General features: G+C 41.9%; 1 pseudogene; it reads left to right on the plus strand.

Moving 5' to 3' along the window:
• Positions 1 to 6,869: 6,869 nt before the first annotated feature.
• LOC121831967 (U2 spliceosomal RNA) lies at positions 6,870 to 7,097 on the plus strand (annotated as a pseudogene).
• The last annotated feature ends 986 nt before the right edge of the window (positions 7,098 to 8,083 follow it).

Genomic DNA, 8,083 nt, shown 5'->3' on the forward strand with positions numbered 1-8,083 from the left:
GAGCACAATGCGCAAAAGGGGTGGGTTTTCGCCGGGGGAGAAAAACCCGCTCGAGCAGAACGGCGACCCCTGGCGGGCGGAAAGGGAGCAGCCGAACGCCGCCCGGTGGGTGGAGCCTGGACCTCGTGCGAAAGCTCCGCCCTCAAGGCCGGGCCTCCCGGAGTCCCGGATCAGCTGCATAAGCCGGAAATCTTTGCTTCTGCTTCCTTGCCCTCCTGTTTGCCGGTCAGCTGATGGAAGCTGAAGGATGAGTTTTAGAAAGTGGCCAGGTAGTATCAATAAACAGATGTTTAACATATGCTAAGTGAACTCTAGGAAGTCCTACCACAACATGCCAGAGGGGAAAAATATTTAACTCGCAGACGACTCTGTTATTTTGGAATCGGTAGGGAAGTTTCTTCCAGATTACCACAATTTCCAATTCCTTTGATTAAAAAAAGAAATTTAGCCAGGTGTGGTGGCACACGCCTTTGATTCCAGAACTCCGGAGACTGAGGCAGGGGCAATCTCTGTAAATTTGAGGTCAGCTTAGTCTAGGTAGAATTCCAGGACAGCCATAGCTTCATAGAGAGACTGTCTTAACAAAACAAAACAAAATGAAATCTAGCAGGGTATGCCTAGCCCTTGGGAAGCTGAAGCCGAATAACTAACAGCTTGGAGGCCAGCTGTCACAAAGTGAAATCGGAAGTGCTCTGTGCTAACTAACTCTGACCAGGCTTCCTTTGACCTCAGCATGGGTGAAGAATCACAAAAGTTTCTCCCTGCCTCTCTGACAGGCAGCTCGGCGGATCAGTTTGCTTCTTGTGTAACCCTGGGCATGGGGCTTGTGAATCTTACAGGTTTCAGCTTGCTTAGACTTCTAAGTTTTGTTTACTTCCTGCGTTCCTGGAGCATCCTGCATCCTCCCTCCCCTTTAGGGCATATTCAGAGGTGCTATTTCGGATAGAGCAAATCGTTAACAATGTATGCATATGTACATACACGTATATACATACATAATACACTGTTTCTGTTTTGTTTTGTTTGAAATAGGGTGTTCTGTAGCTCAGGCTGGCCTGGAGCTTACCTAGTAGTCTGTATCATTAGGCCCTTGGTTTTTGGTTTTGTTTTGTTTTTTGTTTTAGTTTTTACACCAAATCTTGCTACATAACCAAGATGGTCTAGAGCTCCTTATGTAGTCCCAGGCTAGTCATCTCCCTGACTCATTCTCCCAGGTGCTGGGATAAGAGTTGTGTGCCTTTGTGCCTTCACACTTGCCTTGAGGAAATATTTTATTTCTTTTTAAAAGTTGCAGTTTTTCCTGGGTGGTGGTGGCATATGCCTTTAATCCCAGCATTTGGAAAGCAGGCAGAGGCAGGTAGATCTCTGTGAATCTGGTTTACTGAGTGAGTTCCTCGACAGCCAGGGCTACAAGGAGCTCTCAAAAAAAAAAAAAAAATCGTTAAAAAAGAAAGTATTTTTTACTTGGTGTGTGTGGATGTTTTGCCTGCATGTATGCCTTTCCCCCAAGTAAGTGTTTGGTACTCTCAGAGGCCAGAAGAGCAGCATGTCAGATCCCCTAGAACTGGAGATGGCTGTTAGCCACCATGGGGTGTTGGGAATTGAGCCAGGGTCTTCTGCAAGAGCAACAAGCACTCTTAGCTGCTGAGTCAGCTCTCCAGTCCCATTAAAGAATATTTATATAGGAACCATTGTGCCAAGGGTACAGATGCTGCTGACTTTATCACTTGAAACATGGTGGTTCTTAAACAAAGGTGTAAGATGCCTGAGGTGTGCTTTTTAGCTTTGACATCTCACCACACTGTGAAAGCAAATGTTCAGACCACAGCAAGGAATGGAATACTATCAGAATTCAGGCAAGCATCTCTGAAGATAATTTCTATGCAGGAAGAATTGGAGAAGCCGGTGGTGGTGGCACACGCCTTTAATCCCAGCACTTGGGAGGCAGAGGCAGGTGCATCTCTGTGAGTTCGAGGCCAGCCTGGGCTACAGAGTGAGTTCTAGGAAAGGCGCAAAGCTATACAGAGAAACCCTGTCTCGAAAAACCAAAAAAAAAAAAAAAAAAAAGAATCAGAGAGAGGAAAAGAATCTAAGATCTTACATCATACTATGGGATGTGCCTTTTGCTAATGCTAAGGTCCTACTAAAGATGCCAAAACCCCATGGCTGTATCTAGAAATTTTTTATATGATAAACTGTGGTGGTTTGAAAGAAAATGACCCCCAAAGGGAGTGGCACTGTTGGGAGGTGTGGGCCTTGTTGGAAGAAGTTTATCACTGTGGGGGTGGGCTTTGAGGTCTCTTTTGCTCAAGCTTCCCTCAGTGTGACTATCAGTTGACTTCCTGTTGCCTGTAAGATGTAGCACTCTCTGCTCCAGTACCACATCTGCCTTCACGCCTCCATGCTCCCTGTCATGACAATAATGGACTGAACCTCTGAAACTGTAAGTGTGCCACCCCTATAAAATGTTTCCTTTGTACGAGTTGCTGTTGTCATGGTGTCTCTTCACAGCAACAATAAACCCCAGCTAAGACATAAACATAACATGACATATAGCATTTTAATCATTTTTTGATGTGCAGTTCTGTGGCATGCACTACATTTACATATTTTTGTAGCCATCATCTAGTTCCATTACGTGTTTGTCTTCTCAAACATGGTAAGCCCTCACTTCTCTTCCTCCTCTCTTAGCCCCTGAAACCCCCCCCCCACACACACACACACTACTTCCTGTCTCTGTGACTTCCAATCCTGTAAATCCTTCCCGTTTAGTAGAATTGCATCTTTGTCCTTTTGTGTTTGGCTTTTTGCACCATATTATATCTTCAATCCATGTAGCCCAAGTTGGATTTTCCTCCTCTTCCTTCTCTTGTTTTACTATATTTATCTATTTATTTTGTGTGTGCGTATGTGTATGGGCATGCTTGTGCCATGGTGTGTGTATGGATGGAGTCCAGAGGGTAACTTGTGGAAGTCAGTTCTCTCCTTCCACCCTGTGGGTTCAAGGGATCAAACTCAGGTTGTCCGTCTTGGTGGTAAGCTCCTTTACCTGTCTAGCTATTTTGCTGGTCCCAAACCCCTTCTTTCACTTGGACCCTGGGAACTGCTTTCTGGGCTCCCTGCTTCTTTGTGCACTCTTGGGCAACCCTGTAGCCAGTAGGATCTTTGCAGAATTCTAATCAGATTGTGTGTCGATCTCTAGTCAGATTCTGAACTCCCTGCTTATGACTCTTTAATACCTTGTTGTTAGGATGAGCACAATCAAATCCTTATCTTGACCTATAAGAAGGGTTGCAAAATAAATATAAGCTATCCACTTACATTTGGATTTCAGATGATGAATAATTTTTTTAACTTATAAACACATCCTATGTAATCTTTCACCGTGTGTCTTGAATTAAAGTGGCCTTATTATGCTGTAGTTTTATTTGCTAAGTCCCAAGAGCTCAGCAGAGATTCAGCCTCTCGCACTCGTCCTCAGCTCATCTCTCATCGTGTGTTCTCTGGTCTGCCAAACTGTTACCAACAGCTGGCTCGGGTCCTTTTGTTCACCTGCATAGGAATCGTGGGCAGACAAGGAAAAGCTCCTCCACAGCTGGCAGCCCTGGACCTTGAGTGGCCATAGTGTGGGGGCTAGACTGGCAGACCCAAGACTTAGGCTCCAGGCCTTGAGAGCTGGAAGTCTACTGCTTCCTCTAGTCAGATTTTTTCTTTGAGCTGCCAGCTCACAAATAATGCCATGGAGACTTATTGTTAATCCTGAAAGCACGGCCCTAGCCGAGGCTTACACTCAACAGCTCTTACAACTGCAATTAACCCACTTCTATCAATTTGTGTTCTGCCACATGGCTCTACCTTTCTTCCACCCCACACCTCCTGTTTCCTCCGTGTCTCTCTGGCAAATCTGTGCATCTATATTCCTTCTCCTAGTCTCTCTCTCTACCCAGAAGTCCCGCCTATTCTTTCCTGCCTAGCTATTGGCCATTTAGCTCTTTGTTAAACCAATCAGAAGGTGCCTTAGGCAGAAACACATTTTTACAGTGTAAACAAATATTCTGCAACATTTCCCCTTTTCGTCTAATTCAAAAGGAAAGGTTTTAACTCTGAACATAGTAAAACTGTTTACAATAAGAACAATTATCAGCCAGGCGGTGGTGGCGCACGCCTTTAATCCCAGCACTCGGGAGGCAGAGCCAGGCGGATCTCTGTGAGTTCGAGGCCAGTCTGGACTACCAAGTGAGTCCCAGGAAAGGCGCAAAGCTACACAGAGAAACCCTGTCTCGAAAAACCAAAAAAAAAAAAAAAAAAAAAAAAATTAGGTATTGTCTAAATAAAAAGGAGATATTTCAACTCTAACATAGTAAAACTATATATAAGAACAATTTCCAGGTAAGAATTACATTTACAATATCTAGTTCATTTGTATTTGGCAAATTTGGAGAAATTATTCTATTATCTATTCTATCTTGATGAGTCCAAAGTTTTATACCTAAATGACTTTCTATCATAACTTGTATTACCATCCTAAAATAATCTTTTTAGACTTTAAAACATTTTCTTAGATAAACAACCTAAACTTTTATGTCTCTCAACCTTATATACTTTATACCTCTTTTGTGAGTTTTTTTTTCTGAATTTGGTAACAAGAAAAACTGCAACTATAACTAGTCTTCAACCTCATCAAAGAAAGACTCAAGAAGGATATAATATTGTCTCAATTAACAGGAAATGCAGGGCAAGCAACATTCAAAATATAGAAATGACAGAAATAGCTGGCTGCCTGGACAGTCACCTGCTGTGGATATCGCTCTGTATAAATAAACACTGATTGGCTGGTAGCCAGATAGGAAGTATAGGCGGGATTAACAGGAGGATTGAGGGAACAGGAAGGCAGAGAGAGAGAGACTGCCTGGAGCCGCCACCAGGACAAGGAAGATGTAAGGTACCAGTAAGCCACGAGCCATGTGGCAAAGTAGATTAATAGAAATGGGCTAAATATAAGAGTAAGAGCTAGACAATGATAGGCCTGAGCTAATGGCCAAGCATTTTAAATAATGTAAGCATCTGTGTGTTTATTTTTATAAGTGGGGGACTGGCGGGCCTTGGTGGGACCCGGAGAGAAAAGCTCTCCAGCTACAGTCACCCAAGGTTCCTCTGTAGTGCTGGGGCATCCATCTTTCACTTACAGGTCTAGAATATCTGACAGACTTTTCGGTGAAGCAGGAATTTTGAAGGATTGTCCTACCTTGTCTTGGCAAAGTTCAGCATTTGTCTCCTTTGTATCCTGATTATCCAATTTGGACAGTATGCTGTCAGCAGTCAAGGCAAGGGCAGTTTCTTACCCAATGGCTAGCTTTGCCATTTGAAAGCAAACTCCATATGGAGGTTCTTCAATGCCCATCATTTTATTTTTTTGCAGTAAATTGGTGGTGCCAGAAGCAGACATGTCTCACTGCCATGAAAAGCCTTATGTTATTAAAACATCTTAAATGGGGGCTGGAGAGACAGCTCAGCAGTTAAAAAGCACTGGTTGCTCTTCCAGAGGACCTGGGTTCCCAGCACCCACATGGCAGCTCACACTTGTCTGTAACTCTAGTTCCAGCTCTTCTGACACTCTTACACAGACACACATACAGGAAACCACCAATGAACATAAGTAAAAACATTATATAAATTAAAAGAAACAAAATCTTAAATGCCATATTCTGTAGATCTTTGAAGACCAGCTATCTGTCCAAAATATATCTGTTTAATCCTGAAAACATACCTAACATGACTATAAGTTTGATTATTATAGATAACTAACTACTAACCTACATTTCTTAATTATACATTACATTTTAAATGAGATGCATAGGTACAATACCTTAAACAAGAGTAGAAGCATATATACAGTATGTTAAAACAAAAAAAACCCTTAAATTTGTATCAATATGCAGAAATCTATACCAATGTACAATATTTGAGACTAACAGTTTCTTTTTTAAATTTAAAAGTAGATTCAACAATATACCCATTTATCCTATCATTTTTATCTCTGTCCCTTTCTTTCTTTTCAGAAAGAGATCCCTGGAACTAACCTACTTTGTTTAGTTTTTTTCCATCACCATGACCAGTAACCACTTGCAACCAGCCCCCTAAATGATGAGAAACATTCATAAACTACCGTATGACTAAAAACCACTCACCCCATCTCTTGGGAATGTGGACATCATGTCCTCTAGACTGCTTCCTATTGTTTGGGGGTGATAGCATCTTTAGAGGGCCCTACAAAAATTGAGATAATGGTCAAGCCCTAGGAGAGCTATCTGTATTTTTTTTTTTTTATTTAGTCTCTGTGTGATGGGAAAGTGTAGAGCTTATCTGAAGTCCTGGCTGGAGTAGTCTGTGAAGTTGGACCATCTCAGCTAGTAGCTTTGAAATTGTTTTGAATGTAGAATTTTGAGGAAACTGCAACAGAGGCATTAGGAGAGACTGGATCACCTGGGTGTCTTTATTGGTGTCTGGTTCCTTTTCTCTGAAAACACACAAACTTTTAAAGGTAACGTAAATATCTGCATTAACACAATTATGAAATGTGTGGTATGCACAAGTAAGCTAAAGATGATTTTTTTGTTTTGTGTTTGGGTAGGTAAAAGGCATCTGTCAACTTTATAAGTCCGTTTGGACTGCATATCCAAACTATAATATAGTAACCAACAAGATTTATCTTTTTTTTTTTAGAATTATTTATTTATTTATTGTCTATACAGAAGAGGGTGCCAGATCTCATTACAGATGGTTATGAGCCACCATGTGGGTGCTGGGAATTGAACTCAGGACCTCTGGAAGAGCAGTCAGTGCTCTTAACCTTTGAGACATCTCTCCAGCCCCTTGATCTCGGCCTTTTGGCTAAGATCAAGTGTAGTATCTGTTCTTATCAGATTTATCTTGTCTCATCCAGTCTCAAAGCTGTTCCCATGTGGAGGGGTCAACAGACACGTCACCTGTTCTATAGTCTTTTCTGGCTTCCTCCCTCTTGCCTGCAGATCCATCCTCAGGAGGTCTCCCCTGGTCCAATCTGATCTTTATTCATTTTGAAGGAATCCATAGCTTTTCATTTCCTGTGGATACAAAAGCACAACCTCTCCCACAATGCAACACATTTCCTGACTTACATTCTTACATAGACAAGACATCCCTAAAGTATCTAGGCTGGTTTAATTCAGCAGTCCCTTCCACAATCCACTGTCTCTCGGCAGCTGCTGTTTGCTCATCAGCATTCAAAAGGATTCAGTCAACAACCCAACATCCAGGGTCCAGGCGTCCTGAGAATTTTCCATCCTTATGTGGCTTTTTTTTTTTTTTTTAAAATATTACATTGCAGCTGGGTGGTGGTGGCACACGCCTTTAATCCCAGCACTTGGGAGGCAGAGTCAGGCAGATCTCTGTGAGTTCGAGGCCAGCCTGGTCTCCAGAGCAAGATCCAGGACAGGCACCAAAACCACACAGAGAAACCCTGCCTCGAAAAAACCAAAAAAAGAAAAAAAAATTACATTGCTCTTTTTTTTTTTTTTTAAAGATTTTATTATTTTAAACTATTTTTTCTATGACTGTCTATACCTATTTTCTTTTCTTTCTTCAGCACCTAAGCACCGTTTTTAGGCATACTGTATTGTCTAATTTTTTATTTACTTATTTTTATTTATTTATTTATTTTTCTTGTGAGGCGAGGAGGAAGAAGCTCTCAATCAAACCACTTAAAAACTGACTTGGGGCTGGTGAGATGGCTCATTAGGTAAAGGCACGTGCCACCAAGACTGACAAACTGAGTCCCATGTGGTAGAAGCAGAGAACTGACTCTTGAACGTTGTTGTCCTTCTGACCTCCACATGTGTGCCATGGCATGTGCATGTGCACACACAAACACACACAATAAATAAAACGCAATAAAAATTGATTTATACATGGATCCAGATTTGAAGAGTTGTTTTTTCAGATATTTATTAAGCCTCTCTGAGGACATTTGGCTTGATTTTTTTTTTTTTTTCCAGCTGGGCTGGAACTCGCTATGTAGCCCAGGCTGGCCTGGAACTCACCGAGA

The sequence above is a fragment of the Peromyscus maniculatus genome, chromosome 8 (genome assembly GCF_049852395.1).
Source record: "Peromyscus maniculatus bairdii isolate BWxNUB_F1_BW_parent chromosome 8, HU_Pman_BW_mat_3.1, whole genome shotgun sequence".
NCBI lineage: Eukaryota > Metazoa > Chordata > Mammalia > Rodentia > Cricetidae > Peromyscus > Peromyscus maniculatus.